Consider the following 17,186-nt stretch of genomic DNA (forward strand, 5'->3'; position numbering starts at 1 on the left):
GACTGCTGGGCATTCCCTGGGAAGCAAGGGCCAACTGCTGCTCTCCAGAGGCAGGCCAATTTGGATAAATGAGTCAACCCTCTACCAGGCTAGGAGTCCTGCACAGCTTCTGGGGCTCACAGTTTTACAAAGAGCACTATAGACAGAGCTCCAAGCCTTGGGTAGAGGCGGTTCCCATTAAACACATTACAAACAACCCTCCCCTTTTGGAGGGTTGCATTGGGGTCAAGGAGTTGTGGAAATCCTTGATGGCTCAGGACGGGGGTCTTTTGCATCTGACAGAAAGGGGTGTTGAGCAAAGCATCCCTCAGCCAGAATTTTCTAGATGAGAAGTTGGCAAACTTTTGCTGTAAAGGGCACTGTGGTAAATATTTTAAGCTTTGCAGGCTTCATGGGGTCGCAAGGACTCAGCTCTGCCATTATATCCCAAAAGCAGCTAAGGGCAATATTTAAACAAATGAGCAGGCTGTGTTCCAATAAAATTTTATTTACAAGAACAGATGGCGGCCAGAATTAGCTTACAGGCTGTAGCTGGTCCACCCCTGCTCAAGGGCTTCCTCAGTTTCAGAGAGCAGATTTTCAAAGGCTTCCATGCCCAAGAGATAACATAGGGCCTGAAGGATCACTTCCCAGCCTGCATCCAACCGACCCCCATTAGAGCAGCCATCTGCGTAACCCCAAGAAAGCCCTAGAATGCCTGTGAGAAAGGCCAGCTCCACAAATGTCAAGTTTTTTACGAGGGTCCCCACTCCCTCCCAGGATCCCAGGGTGAGGTGTTCCCAGTCCCCAGCGTCCCCAGAGGAGAATCTCAACCCAGCCCTGGCCAGGCCCTGGCAGGCCCTCTCTGTTCAGTCAGGACAAGATTCAGACGTGCACCCTGAGAATTCTTGGAGAAAGGAAGAGAGACAGGCGGCAGAAGGAAGCAAAGCAGATGCCGCGAGAACGGGCCTGGGAAAGGCTTCAAGCAGAGTGCAGCATCTGTGGACAATGCGAGCGGCGCTGCGGCCTCCACTGGACGGCCCGCCCCCGCTTCCTGCTGCAGCTTTTCTTTCGAGGAACAAGACTACATCTGTTTGGCGATATTCTATCTGGAATCGTTAAATAAACCTTTCAGGCCTGGCAAACAACAGCCCATCTTATTCCAATGGGGGAGCTCCTGAAACGCAGCAGACTTCTTAATCCTAAATCTGTCTGCTGGCTCCCCCCTCCCCTCTAAGCAAATCCCTGCTCGCCCCATTCCCTAGCCAGCGACTTGGACAAAGACGGCACATTTGCCACCTTCAGCTCCTCTCAACACTAACAGATCCTTGTTTTGGAGTCTTCGTGTCTACTTTTTTACTTGTTATTTAATTTAATTTAATTTTTTTTTTTGAAATGGAGTCTCGCTCTGTTGCCCAGGCTGGAGTGCAGTGGCATGATCTCGGCTCACTGCAACCTCCGCCTCCCAGGTTTAAGCAATCCTCCTACCACAGACCCCCCTAGTAGCTGGGATTACAGGCACACACCATCATGCCCGGCTAATTTTTGTATTTTTAGTAGAGACAGGATTTCATCATGTTGGCCAGGCTGGTCTGGAACTCCTGACCTCAGGTGATCCACCCACCTCGGCCTCTCAAAGTGTTGGGATTACAGGCATGAGCCACTGTGCCTGGCCTTCATGTTTACTTTTGGTATTATTGTACTTGGTGGTTTCTCTCTCTCTTTCACTAGCTCAATGGTCTCAGCCACACAATACTGTCTGAGCAAACTCGTCCAGGCCCCCACAATTATCTCGTCTCCCCATTACCCCCCACCCTCACCCTCCTGAGGCCACTGAGTAGCAGGCAAAGCTAAACAAATAAAGGATGGGAAGCCACCCAGCCAGCATTTCCAAGGGCCTGGCAATGGGAAATTACAAGCTCACTGATCAGCTTGTCTTTACGCCCCACAGACACCAGCCTGCCCCATAGACACACCACACACACACACACACAAAACACACACACACCCCGCAGAGACGTACTGCAATGCAGGCTACAGACCCTGTGTGCCCAGCTGTGCACACAGCCCTCTCCCCTTCCCAGTCTCCTCACTCCCTTCCCTCAATGCAGCAGACGCTCATTGTCCTAACTCCCCTTTCCAGGAAATCTCTTGTCTCAGCAGAGAGTCACGTCATGGAAAGCAAGAAGTTGCTGTAGGCACATCTGATTTCTGATGAAATTGCTGCTGGATGGTGGTGAGAAACGAGTTTGAACTGCACCCTTCTGCCTCCCCAACTCTTTTCCGCCTGGGAGAAGGATGTATAGACTACACGCTGCAATTTCACAGACAGGCCTTGTTTCTCTGTTGCTCTGTTGCTCTGTGATTAAACCGCTGCCTCTCGTTTCTAATCAGAAGCCAGGTGGTGAGGCTGTTACTGCTCTACCAAGACAGAGGGAGAATAGGGGAAGGAATAGGGGGAAATGATGAAATAATCCAGTTTGGAAACAGCCATTGCGGGGTGGAGGTAGCAAAGAATCCTTCCCTAGGGGAGAAGTAGAACCCTCAATTTGGAGACTCTTTATAGGGCAGTTTGGGGATTAGAAACATGCTTTGTAGGAGGAAGACTCTCTTCTAAAATGATTCCTGATTCAGTCCTTGCAGAGCACCTTCCTGAAGGTGAGGCAAACTTCATCCAGCCTGTTTCTCACTCCTAACACCAGGTGTGGAGCCCCCCTCAAAGCTGTCCTAAGATCTGAGTTTAGGTTGCTTTGTGTTTCTTTTTGTGCCCTACCTCCCTCTCCCTGATGACACTGAAAGCTCAGTGAGGGCAGAGACTGGTATTCTCTGATTCCTGTACCCCCGTCCTCTCACCCGTCTCATCCATCTCCCCACAACCCTCCTGCCTGGCTTTGCCTATGGTAGAGAGGTTACTGTATTCTCATTCTCCTGCTATGCCACCAAGTGAGCAGTCTTGGTGATTCTCTTTTGCATAGGTGGAAGAATCGCAGCCTGAGGAAAAGAAGCTCACCCCGGAGGGCCACTGGATGATCCTGTAACTCCCAAAGCAACAGCCATTCTATTTGGCATTCCTGCCTTTTCATCCCGACTGTGGCCAGGGAGGAAAACACAATTCAGCACCATTGTGTTCAGGGCTGACACCAAGCAGTATTTCCCAAACATCAGCCATTCAAGAACTTCTTCCTACTCCGTGCGTTATCTTTGAACCACCGAATATCTTTCGATTATTATTTCTCTAATATTTATGTTTAAATCACTCATTTATTTATTTATTTAGAGACAAAGTCTTGCTCTGTCACCCAAGCTGGAGTGCAGGGGTGTGATCTCAGCTCACTGCAACCTCTGCCCCCAGTGTTCAAGCGATTCTCTTGTCTCAGCCTCCCGAGTAAATGAGATTACAGGCACATGCCACCAAGGCCGGCTAATTTTTTTTTCTTTTTTTTTTTTCCTGAGACTGCATCTCGCACTGTCACCCAGGCTGGAGTACAGTGGCATGATCTCGGCTCTCTGCAACCTCCACCTCCCGGATTCAAGCGATTCTCCTGCCTCAACCTACCGAGTAGATGGGATTACAGGCGCCCACCACCACACCTGGCTAATTTTTTGTATTTTTAGTAGATACGGGGTTTCACCATGTTAACCGGGCTGGTCTCCAACTTCTGACCTCAAGTGATCCGCCCACCGGGGACTCCCAAAGTGTTGGGATTACAGGCGTGAACCACCACACAAGGTCACACTTATTTTATTGAAATAAAAACACTGCAAGTAATAATATGCCCCAAAACACAGCTTTAATATATTGTTTTCCTATTACACATAAAGACAAAATACATAACTTAAATAAGAGATCTTCCTTCTAATCCCACCTAAAATCAGCTTGTATGCTGTATGTTGCTACACAATGTGGAAAATATTTTAATCTTTTGGCCAAGTTAAGTGATAGACATGTCTCTGAGACTCAGTCCATTCATCTATAAAATAGGAATAATAACTTCTGCTCTGCCTTCATGAGATAATAAATACCTCATGGAGGGCAATGGATAGTATAAAGAGCTATCAAGTAGGAAGGGGATTTTTAACAAAGAACATGGCCAGGAGAATGGCATAAGATGTAATAAACTGGGAATTTTGTAAACGAAAAAATTGCTAAAGGGGAAGAAGTGGAGTGTTATACATACCCAAAAGAACAGAAGCACTGCACCAGATACTGCTAAGGAGATAGAAATAGTAGAGAAATGTACAGACTATTAAAAGAAACAATACACACCCACAGGAAAAACACAAATAAAAAAGGCCTATAGAGAATTATAACCCTAATTATAATTCTACAGAGCTATGAAGGCAACGCAAAGGGACGATGAGCCTCTAGATGAATCATGGGGAATTCTGCAGTCTTGCAGCCTAAATTGTGGGCTGGGAGGACTTCCTGGAGGTGGCATTAGAAATCACAGCTCTGTCTCCTCGGTCGTGAAGGTGTTTTTGGGATCCTTTTTCTGTTTCCCACATCTGAACTCCACATTCCCCTTGGGTTTCAGCCGTGGACAACAGGTGCCTGCTGGAAATGGTTTTTCTGGAGGCTGTTGGGGGTTGGCAGGGCCTCGGGGCTATGGGTAGCAGCAGCACCATGTCTCTGCAGTACCCCACAGTGCCCAGCACCCACAGTCTCTCTGAGTCCTCTCTACGGCCATCCATCACCCCCTCTCATCCACAGCTCTCCATGTGCACTGACTTCCCACTTGAAATCTTTCCCACTGCCGCCTCCAGTGAAACTTCTCTTGCTCACTTTCTGTAAAGTGTTTCTCTCCTCTCAGCAACTTGTCACAGTGCAACTATTTCTATCTCTTACATTGCTGTTTCTCCCTGTCACATTGTAGCTTATCTTGGGGTTGGTCTGTCTCTCTCTTTCTCTGTGTTCTATGGCTCTTCTTCCTCCATTGGTATTATCTTCATCCTCCCACCACCTCCTAATCCCCCGAATGCCTGATCCACTGAAGGCCTCCTTCTATGACCCAGCCCTTTCCTTCTGTAGAGCAGAGTCTGAGGTGACTCTGCTATAATATAATAATAATCAGTGGCCAAGGGACTCTAAGGCAGGGGTGCCCAATCTTTTGGCTTCCCTGGGCCACATTGGAAGAAGAAGAATTGTCTTCAGCCACACATAAAATACACTAACACTAATGATAGCTGGTGAGCTAAAAAAAAAAAAAAAAAAAATTACAAACAAATATCATAACGTTTTAAGAAAGGTTACGAATGTATGTTGGACTGCATTCAGAGTCATCCTGGGCCGCAGGCTGGACAAGCTTGCTCTTGCTCTAAGGTATCATTGTCTGGGGTTTGGGCAGAAAGGAGGTTTATAGGGTCACAATGAAACCTCTACCACAATTGCAATAGACACACACCCACACCCACCTATACACCCACCCACACACCCACCCACACACAAACACACTGCATGGCTAGGGTGCAACATTGGGCATCTTGCCGATACTTTCAAAACTGTGCCTTCTGCCCAAGAGCCAGAATGCAGAATCAATAATTATTTCTATCCACATCTTTACAAAATAGTAAACAACCCCAAGGCTTAGCCAATCAATGACCTCAGTTCCTGCTCTTTGTCCAGAATCCTGCTCTCTGGACTTTCCCTGTGTAAGGGGCATTTGAGTTGTAACACAAAAGAACTCAGAGCTCAAAACAACCAGAGCAAGCACAGCACACTTTAGAGGCACTTACTGGGGAGTCCTTGTCCCAGCTCTGCCAGATAACCTACAATGTGACCTATTTTGCAAGTCATCACACCTTTAGGAGCCTCAGTTTCTGCATCTGCAAAATGGGATAAGAACACCTAGTTCATGAGGCTTTTGTAAGGATTATGTGGAATCATTCTTGGAGGTTTCTTGCAGGATATCTGACCCAAAGAAGGGATTCAGGTCAATGTTTGCCAAACCTGGAGTTGGGTCTTTGCCGTGGATATTTGCCTCTTGGAGCAATCTCTTGACTTTGAAAAATCTGATCCACGATATGGGATGCCCTGTGTTCTTTAAGACCATCTGATGGCACCCTGAGTCTGGTCTCTCCTTCCCTGGGCATAGCAGTTCCAAGAGGACCCACCACGTGACAGCAGCACCCTTGCATGGAGACCTTCACCTTGCATTGTGCCATCTGTCACTGCCTGCCCATTCGACTTGATCCTGGCTGTCTGGAACAAGACCTTCTCTCTGGGGAAAATATTATTGTTTTTTTGGTCACTTGTTTGATCCTCCAGAGTCAATATTTGCAGCGATAAGCACAGTGTGATGGAGCCAGTGGAGTTGTTTATAACTCTGCCCCTATCCTGTTGGGTTCTGGTTCCTTCTGGGCCACATTGTGAGGTGAGCGGGTGTGCATTTCAACAGCAGTTGGTCCTGGTACTCACCAAAACTGCTTTGGAAGAATATGGAAGAGGAGCTGGAGTCTGTTTGCTCCTGTCTCCTGAAGGTGTGCCCTCAGCCTACGCTGAATGCTAAGCAGGAATTTAGGTGACCTTCCCAGGAGGCTGGCGGACGCCTTTCCCTCCTAAGCCTTTCCTGTAACACAAACCTCAGGGCTGCCCCAGTCTTCTCTACTAGATAGTGAGATCCCAGAGGAATCTTTCTATAAAAGTAAGATTTTCTGTTTCCACTTCACATAAAAATGCCTAGAGAGATTTTCCACACAGTTTGGAGGGCTTGTTTCAAATGATTTGACTTAAAATATAGGCTATGAGGAGTAGGCAAAACTCCCTTTGAATTGGCCCATAGGAGGGTAGCCATAAGGCTGGAGAGGTGGCCATTCTCTGGAAAGAATGACTACTCAGGGGATACCACAAGAGGCCACAGTGACATCTGATTAGGAGAGACAGGCTGCACATATTAATCCATGGAGGACAGAGATGACAAACATGGTTTCAACTGTGAGTTCAAAACTGTGAGCTCAAAACAATCATAATTGAGCTGCTTCTTATGTGGGCAACTCTATATACCTCTGAGAGAGTAGAAGCAAGGGTGGATTTTTTTTCTTTTCTCTTTTCTTTTCCTTCTTTCTTTTTTTCTTTTCTTTTTTCTTTTTTCTTTTTTTTTTTTTCTTGAGACAGAGTCTCTCTCTGTCACCCAGGCTGGAGTGCAGTGGCCTGATCTCGGCTCATTGCAAGCTCCACCTGCTGGGTTCAGGCCATTCTCCAACCTCGAGTAGCTGGGACTACAGGCGCACAGCACCACGCCCAGCTAATGTTTTTGTATTTTTAGCAGAGACGGGATTTCACCATGTTAGCCAGGATGGTCTGGGTCTCCTGACCTTGTGATCCGCCTGCCTCGGCCTCTGAAAGTGCTGGGATTACAGGCGTGAGCCACTATGCCTGGCCAAGGTGGATTTTTTTAACCATGGGGAATGGTTTTCTGGAGAAATACAGGCGGCGAATGGTTTTCTGGAGAAATACAGGCAGCCTGGATAGCTAATAATAATAATAATAATAGCAACAACAAGAGAGGAAGTGGAAGAGGAATAGGAAGGAGAAGGAGAACGGAGGAGGAGGAAGGGAACAGTGGCATGGCTGGGTAGTCCACTATGTGCCAGCCTCTTAGCAAAGTGATTTCCAAAAGTGATCTCATTTAATTACTTCATTTAATCTTCACAAAACCCCTACAAAGCAGCTCTTATTATCTCCACTTTTCAGGTGAGGAAAGTGATGCTCTGAGAAGTTACAGCTACTTGCCCAAGGTCATGCAGCTTACCAAAAGCAGATACTGATATGGTTTGCCTGTGTCTCCATTCAAATCTCAACTTCAATTGAATCTCCCAGAATTCCCACGTGTTGTGGGAGGAACCCAGGGGAAGGTAATTGAATCATGGGGGCCTGATCTTTCCCATGCTATTCTCGTGATAGTGAGTAAGTCTCACGAGATCTGATGGGTTTATCAGGGGTTTCCACTTTTGTGTCCTCGTCATTTTCTCTTGCTGCCGCCATGTTAGAAGTAGCTTTTGTCTCCTGCCATGATTCTGAGGACTCCCCAGCCATGTGGAACTGTAAGTCCAATTAAACCTCTTTTTCTTCCCAGTCTTGGGTATGTCTTTATCAGCAGCGTGAAAATGAACTAATACAGATACTGAGATTCTCCTGACCTTGATCAAGGAATGTCCAACAAATCCATTTTTGATGAACTCATTATTGTGCACTGTGGACAGTTGAGCCCTTATTGTTATCCTGCACTTGCCACTTCCTTGATTGTTGTCTCGTCCCCTTGAGGCAATGGGATCCTTTGTATCCTCCTCTTGTGCACTTGCTAGGTCCCAGTACAAGTTGGTCAAATGAATCAAGATGACTGATGCCTTAGTCTGTCAGTCAAGGATCTGAGATTGATGTAAACCTGTCCTGAAGCTCTTGGGAATTTTTGAAGCATGCATGCATTTTGGAAGCAATTGCTACATGCCAGACATAATTTTAGTTGCTTGGGATACATCAGTGAACCAAATGGACAATTCCCTATGCTCTGGTGTAGCTTACAGGGGGAGGGGAGCAGCAGAAATGACTAGCAAACACTCTTAAGAGGTTTCTGCTCACTGCTTTCTTATTGAGAAAGCAAAACTTTGCCCCAATCTGCTTTCCAGATAGTCGCCAGAGAAGATTCTTTTCCCAACATAAATGTGATCAACTCGTACCCCTGCTCAGAACCCTCGGTGACTTCCCATGGCTCTTAAGATAAAGCTCCCACACCTTAGACCTGCCTTCAAGGTCTTGCATAGGATCTCTGCCCCTGGCAAGCCTCATTCCACAACCAGTTCCCCCATCAAAAGCTCTTCCAGTCCCTCCCCTTTTACTGTTCAACTCCTCCTTCAACTGTCTTCTCATGGAAGACCTGTCCTCCCTGCATCAAACTTTCCCTACCAACTCCATGGATCTGTCACACTTCTCATAATTACAGCTTCACATTGATTTGTGCGAATTTCTGATGAATGTGTGTCTTCTGTACTGAACGGTAAGTTCCTTACACATAAGGAATGAGTCTGCTGCACTCCCCACCGTGTGTCCAGAACCTCACCAGGGCCTGGTACAGCACAATGTGCTGAATAAATGCCTGACACACCATCATTCTCTCCACCCCATACTGCCCATGGTCTTCTCATCTGATCTGTGCAAATCTCCCTTTTCCATAGAATCAAAAGGGCAGGGGATCCAGAGCTGTGGGCAAGGCAGCCACAGCACCTAAACCTCCAATTAGGACTGTGGTCTCACAATGCATCTGCATGTAATAGGGCCAAAGACAGAATGGTTGACCTCAGAAAGTCCAGGTCATATGGTTACTGCAACTGTGATGAAAAATAGAACCCAGACCAGGCACTGTGGATCTCGCCTGTAATCCCAGCACTTTGGGAAGCCAAGGTGGGTGGATCACCTGAGGTCGGGAGCTCAATGCCAGCCTGTCAAATATGGTGAAACCCTGTCTCTACTAATAATACAAAAATTAGCCGGACGTGGTGATGCATGTCTGTAATCCCAGCTACTCAGGAGGCTGAGGCAGGAGAATCACTTGAACCCGGGAGGCAGAGGTTGCAGTAAGCCAAGATCGCGCCGTTGTACTCAAACCTGGAATGGGGCAAAATGAGTTTCTAGCCAAGCCTATCCCTAGGAAAACAGTGAGCAGAAGCCCTCCAGCTTCACAAAGCTTGGAGTTGCACACCTGAGAGCTCTGCTCAATATCGCCTACTCATCTCTTTTTTAGAAAGGTATAGTACTGGACCAGGAAAGTTACTTTCTAATCAGAGATGTGATTTATTTATTCATCAGCATTGATTAAGCTCCTACTGTGGGCTGAGTTTTAAGGATGTAAAAGTGAGCTAGATTGATACAGTTTTATCTTCAAAAATCTGACACCCCAACAAAGCAGGCAGGCCATGCAGGATTACAGGGCATGGGCAGTGCTAAGGACACCCAGGGCAGTGTGGCAGGGCAGCTGCTCAGCATGGGAAGTGGTAGAGACTCAGGAACTGAGTTTAGAGGAAGACGTTGCACGGGCTGGGAAGGGCTTTCCAGGCCATCAGAATGGCACAGCCAAGGGCATGGAGGCAAACAGAGCCACCAGTAGTTTGTGTTCCTGGGAAAGTCCAGGGTAAAACTGGTCCAGGTAAAAATGGAGCTGGAGCAGTAGGGAGGGTGTGAGTCACAGAGAAACCTTAAGTCCTACCGAGAATCTCAGACTCTCTCATGTTGAAACAATAGAGCAGCATCAGAGGTTTTCAGCAGAAGAGTACCATGGACAAAACTGCATTTCAGGGAGATCACCATGCTGGCAGAAAGGATCTGAAGGGGACCAAGGAGGGTCAGGGAAACCAGTTAGAAAGCAGTTACCATGTTCACGGAGAAGTGGCAAGAGCATGATCTCGAGTTGTAGAGGAGACATCAGAAGAGAGATGTTCAGGAAAGGTTTAGAAGCCAGTCCTTGGAAGAACTAGAGTATGGTACAAACAATAACAACACTTTCCATTTATTTAACTTCTTTCACCTGCCAGACATTCTGGAGAACTTTTCTCTGTTTTTGTAAATTTTAATATTCATCCAAGTAGGTAGGGGATGCAGGATGAGTAAAGGCCTGAAATCCCAGGACCCTCTATGTAGAGTCTAAATGTCAGAAATGATGGGCAGGAATGAAGGCTACACCCAGAGTACTGGAATTGCTCCGGCAATGGAGGGATCCTCGTACACCACAATCACGTCTATTATGTCCTATAATGGAGGAGCCATCATGGCCATGAAGCAGAAGAACTGTGTGGCCATTGTTGAAGACAGGCACTTCGGGATTCAGGCCCAGATGGTGACCATGGACTTCCAGGAGATCTTTCCCATGGGTGATCGGCTGTACATCGGTCTGGCTGGGCTTGTCACTGATGTCCAGACAGTTGCCCAGTACCTCAAGTTCCAGCTGAACTTGTATGAGTTAAAGGAAGGTCAGCAAATCAAACCTTATACCTTCACGAGTATGATGGCCAACCTCTTGTAGGAGAAACATTTTGGCCCCTACCACACTGAGCCAGTCATTGCTGGTGTGGACCCAAAGACCTTTAAGCCCTTCAGTTGCTCTCTAGACCTCATCAGCTGCCCCGTGGTGACTGATGACTTTGTGGTCAGTGGCACCTATGCTGAACAAATGTACGGAATGTGTGAGTCCCTCTGGGAGCCCAACATGGATCCAGAACACCTGTTTGAAACCATCTCCCAAGCCGTGCTGAATCCCGTGGACTGGGATGCAGGATCAGGCATGGGAGACATAATCCACATCACTGAGAAGGACAAAATCACCACCAGGACACTGAAGGTCCAAATGGACTAACCCTGTTCCCAGAGAATACTTTTTTTGGAAATAAAATAGCCTTTCTTTGAAAAAAAGAAAAGAAAAGAAAAATGTTGGACAAATGGTAATGCCAGCTGAGCTGAGATTGGGGCAGAGGAATGGAGTAGGGGATGGCGTAGAGGATGGAAATGAAAAAGAGCATATCCCAACAGCTAGTTAAGAGAATAATTGTATTAGGGACTTTTTTTTTTTTTTTTTTTTTTTTTTGAGATGGTATTTCACTCTTGTCACCCAGGCTGGAGTGCAATGGCACGATCTCAGCTTACTGTAACCTCTGCCTCCTGGGTTCAAGAGATTTTCCTGCCTCAGATCCTGAGTAGCTGGGATTACAGGTGCTACACCCAGCTAATTTTTGTATTTTTAGTAGAGACGGGGTTTCACCATATTGGCCAGACTGGTCTTGAACTGCTGACCTCAGGAGAGCCACCTGCATCGGCTTCCCAAAGTGTTGGGATTACAGGCGTGAGCCACTGTGCCTAGCCCTAGGGACTTCTTAAGAGTCCAAAGTTTAGGCAAGGGTTTGCAAACTCAGATGTCTATATATACCAGAAAGGGTATATTAATCAGTTAGATAAGCAGAGAGCTGTGATGATTCGTACATAGATGCTTCTTGACCATCGGGAATGGTGGGGACTGTGCCAAGGGGAGAGCCCATATACATCTGAAGGGGTCAGCTTCTGCTCAGCTCCAGCTGATTGTGGCCTGGCAGGAATGAAGGTCCAAGGTAGCTAAAGGGGCTCATTTCAAAGCAAAATTAGTTCTGACTTTTCCATGAATTCTCTCAAATTGAAAGTGTTGGCGAGTAATTCGAAATTCAAAAAGAAAAGAAAAACATAGTATAAAGCACACCCAGCATGCTGATAAGCTAGACGTGAATATAGGATTGGTACTGAGTCCTCTGCATAGACTTTTTTTTTTAACAGTAGAGGTACACGAAGGAAAGGGAGACACAGGCAGGGCACACCAGTGCAACGAGGACCACAGCTGCCTGCCTGCTGACAAAGTGTGGTGTTGTCTCCTGTCCACCACGTGACAGGGTCTGCAACAACATTCCCTCCTAGAGTGAGGGAGATGTGTTAAGGTATGAATAGTGGTTATCAGACATCAGAGAATATCTTCAGCTTTCCAGACGCATATCAGGAAGAAGCATGTCCTACACTTTAAAGGATGCTGTAGCCCAGATGTGGTGGCTCAAGCCTGTAATACTAGCACTTTGGGAGGCCAAGGCAAGCAGATGACCTAAGGTCAGGAGTTTGAAACCAGCCTGGCCAACATGGCGAAAACCCATCCCTACTAAAAATACAAAACTTAGCAGGGCGTGGTGGCACATGCCTATAATCCCAGCTACTCGGGAGGCTGAGGCAGGAGAATCGTTTGAACCCGGGAGGTGGAGGTTGCAGTGAGTCAAGATCGCACCATTGCGCTCCAGCCTGGGTGACAGAGCAAGATTCCATCAAATAAATAAATAAATAAACATAATTTTTTTTTTTTTAAAGATGCTATGAGTGAGCCAACAGCTTGCTGCAGTTTTCAGAGGCGTTCGAACCAGAGTGACTCTATCTTGAGTAGGGGCTGGGTAAAATAAGGTTGAGACCTACTGAGCTGCATTCCCAGGAGGTTAGGCATTCTTAGTCACAGGACGAGACAGGAGGTTGACAGGACTGGTGTTACAAGATACAGGTCATAAAGACACCGCTGATAAAACAGGATGCAGTAAAGAAGCCAGCATAACCCACCGAATCCAAGATGGCAAGGAAAGTGACCTCTGGTTGTCCTCACTGCTCATTGTATGTGGCAGTTACTCCATGTGGTCTAAAAAGGGGAGGAATCCTCAGTTTCAGGAATTGCCCTGTTTTCCCAGAAAACTCATGAACAATCCACCCTTTGTTTAGCATATGATCAATAAATAATCATAAGAATAGCCAACCAGCAGCCCTTGGGGCTACTCTGCCTATGGAGTAGCCATTCCTTTGTTTCTTTCTCTCTCTAATAAACTTGCTTTCATTTTACTCTGTGAACTCACCCTGAATTCTTTCTTGCATGAAATCCAAGAACCCTCTCTTGAGGTCTGGACTGGGACTCCTTTACCAGTAACACAATGACGCCCCACTGTCCCACATTTCTCTCTCATGGTCTGCCTTCTGCTGCCCTTGTAGAGTCCTCATTTTAATGCCTATTTTGTGACTCTGGTTTTGTGGCCCTTCCCTCTCATAGCTTAATACCTTCTCTTCAGACCCCCATAACTGCCCTTGGCTTCCCTCATCAACTCCAACCTGGCCCCAGGGTGGACCCAGTGCTCGGGTCCAATGCAAAGATTCCAGGTTTCATCTTGTAGGTCCCGTGAGTCAAGACAGAGGAGAGGATGGAAATGTCACCATGGAAAGAAGCAAACTTTAAGATCAGTAATTATAACAGCCAACAACGAGTGGGAATAGAAGCTGTGTCCTCAGAGATTCCCAGAAAGAGTGTCAGTGGACAGTGATCTTGGTTTGGTCGACTCAAGTCAAGAAGCATCTACAAATAATCACACACGCCCCGCTACTGTGTGTCTGGTGCCCCACGGTGCTTACGTCGTGAACTTGTAGAATTCTTGCAACTGTCCCATGAGGTAAGAGTCAAGATTGTCCCCATATTACAGAGGAGAAACTCAGATCCATAGAGGTTAAGTCACTTGCCTCCAGACATTTATCCTCTTTCCAAAACTGGACTCAACTGAGTGCTGCTCCGAAAGAGTGCCTTTCAAATCACCTCTGGCAAAGAACCCGTTTTTGCACCCTAGTTCATCACAGACTGACACTTTTGTAAAATACAATCACAAAGTGAATGACTAGCAAAACAATTAGGCATTGGAAGGTGCAGCAATGTCAGATTATTCCCGAAGTTTCTGAATGTTCTCTGTCTCTATCCTTATCACATTGTGGTTCAGCAACACAGTACCCCAGCAGCACAAGCCACATGCACCTGGGGTAGCGCTGTGCCAGTCCATCTCACTACACACTCAGGCTCTCAGGATGTAAAGTACTTTTGGGAACCACTTGTCTATATTCCAGCGGCTGAACTGTTCACCTCCATGGGTTCATGACTCTCGCGCCGTGTTTCTGGTTTTTGTGATTTTGGGAGAGCCACCCCGTATTGTACAAGAATGAGATTAATTAGCCCCTCAAGTCCCTTTCAAAACCAAAATGCTAGGATTCCATCTCCTTTTACAGCACCCCAGTTCAGCAGTACGTTTGCAGGGCCAGCTGTTTTTGTTCTTGGATTCATTAATAAAAGTAGTGAATGCAACAAGAGCCACCCTTTTCTTTCCTTTGTCTTGTCTGAAAGGGGGCAGGGAGGGAGCAGGAGAGCCCGCAGACGCAGGGGACGTGTCAGACGTGCGACAGGAAGGGCTCAGCGAGGCGAGAGCGGAGCTGTGAGGAAGGAAGGCAGGTGGGCGGAAGGCGGGTAGGGGGGCCAGGAGGGGGCTGGGTGGCCCCGCAGACAAACACATGGAATCAATCGCCCCAGGCAGGGGGTGGAGGTGCACCTGAGAATTACAGAAACACCTGGCCTGCTTTCTGAAGTAGGGGAGGATTGAGAGCTGCTGAGGAAGGGGGTTGATGATGGAGCAGGCTGGGCGGGATGGGAGCTTACTCCAGGACATTATTGTGATATCTGGGCTCTTGGTGATTGGAGGGTGGGTACTTCTTATTGTCTGTACAGTCAGGGTCCAGCCAGGGAAGCAGGAGGGAGGGAGTTCGCTCGCTAAGTCTTATTCAGAGACTTTAATGGAGGGAATTGGTTACAGAGGTACTAGAAAAACTTCCTTGGACTGGAGGGGTGACAAGAAGAGGTGCTTTTTCAGAGCCCAGGAGCAACAGTCACCGTATAAAATACAGGACACCGGTTAAATCTGAATTTCAAATGAATAACAAATAATTGCTAGTATTTTAAAAGCCAGTATAGAATGCATTAAATGCCACAGAATTGTATAATTTAAAAAGATTAAAATGGTAAGATTTATGTTATGTGTACTTTATCATAATCAAAAATGTAATATAAAAATGTATCTGGTTGGGCCGGGCGTGGTGGCTCCCGCCTGTAATCCCAACACTTTGGGAGGCAGAGACGGGTGGATCACCTGAGGTCAGGAGTTCGAGACCAGCCTGGCCAACATCGTGAAACACTGTCTCTACTAAAAATACAAAAAAATTAGCCAGGTGTGATGGCACACTCCTGTTGTCCCAGCTACTAGGGAGGCTGAGACAGGAGAATTGCTTGAACCTGGGAAGCAGAGGTTGCAGTGAGCTGAGATCACTCTACTGCACTCCAGCCTGGGTGACAGAGTGAGACTCCATCTCCCAAAAAGAAAAAAAAGTATCCAGTTTATCCGCAATTCACATTTAACTGGTGGCCTGTATTTTATTTTAAAAATTTAGCCACTGTACATTCTAGCAGACACTAGAATAATGGTGGGGGCTGCCCCCACGGGAGCTGGGGCCACAAAGGAGACACAGCTGCTGCCCAACAAGGCAGGAAGTGGAGGGACCGGAGTAGGAGGAATGGCCAGCTTCTCCCCTCCTTCTGGTGGCCCTCCAGTGACCTACCAGTTCCTCCAATCAGCCATGGCTACCTGGAAGCCAGAGGGCAAAGGCACCTCAGAAATGCAGATGCAAGGAAAGGACTGAAGAGCAAGCATGCAGTCATTTTAGATGATCCAGGAAGGCTGGACCTCCCTGGCCCAATCGCCGCAGTTGTATTTTCTGTGCAGGCTGAAACGAAGCTGCAGGTTCAGTGGTGTTATCCCTGAGGTTCTTGCTCTCCCTACTCTGATCCATGAGTAAGTTGTTACTGCTTGCTGCCAAGGACGCAGACATGAATGCGTGTGTGGAGCAGCTTCTGTGCACAAAGCTCCCCACTAAGAATCCAGGAGAAGTGCTTCAGTTGGGAAGTTCAGGATATGGTTCCCCAATGCCCATTCATTCATTCATTTATTCAGCATCTGCTTATGAGATAGGCGTGGTCCTCGGCAGTTGAGTAGATGGTAGTATAGAAGGCAGACACATTTCACATTGTCAAGGTACTTATGAATCTACTCTGTTGGGAAGATATCAAATGCAATGAGAATTAACTAAAATATAAGATATGAATGGTAAATTCAGGAAGAGTCTCACAGAACAGTGAGGAGGGTGCACACGACCAAGAGAAAATGGACAGTATAAGTGATGCTCAGAGAAGGTAACGAGTGCCTGGCATGGTGCCAGGTGCTGGGGAACAGCAGGGCAGAACTGGGCATTTGCTCACCTCTCTTTCCAGGAACTCATGATGTTGCCCACAAGAATCTCCAGATGGCAACTACAAATATCTCTTTACTCTCTTGGCTTCTCATAACCCTGCAGGGAGGCCCTTGGAGGGAAGAGAACAGATTTGGTTGTCTAGAGCTCTTGGGTTCACGCCAGGCTCAGCCTCTAGCTCTGCGGGTCCTGGGGCCTCAGTTTCCCATCTGTGAAGTGAGGGGTGGCTTTGATGATCTCTGCCCCTGCTCTGTGATTCCTCAGGTTCTGTGATGTCAGCACTTCTGTGTTCCAAATCTGCTTCCCTCTTACTGCTGACAGCTCTCCAAGTGGCAGGAGCTACAATCAGTCATTTGTCACTCTGGAGCACCAAGCTCAAAGCTCTGAATGAATGACTCGATGAACGTGTACAGGTCACCTTGTGCAGTGACAAAGATTCTTTGCTGGGACAAACTTCAATTCGGCTTCTGAATCTCCTCAGAGATTCTTTCTTGTAAAATCCAGTTTTAGCAAAGAGCCCTGCTAAATCAGTTTAGCAAGAAGGTCCCTGATCCTTGTGATTTGGACACTGTTT

General features: G+C 47.1%; 1 pseudogene; it reads left to right on the forward strand.

Annotated features, from left to right (window-relative positions):
• The first annotated feature begins 10,673 nt into the window (after window positions 1-10,673).
• On the forward strand, window positions 10,674-11,318 carry LOC104661625 (annotated as a pseudogene).
• Window positions 11,319-17,186: the final 5,868 nt, after the last annotated feature.

The sequence above is a fragment of the Rhinopithecus roxellana genome, chromosome 14 (assembly GCF_007565055.1).
Source record: "Rhinopithecus roxellana isolate Shanxi Qingling chromosome 14, ASM756505v1, whole genome shotgun sequence".
Lineage (NCBI taxonomy): Eukaryota > Metazoa > Chordata > Mammalia > Primates > Cercopithecidae > Rhinopithecus > Rhinopithecus roxellana.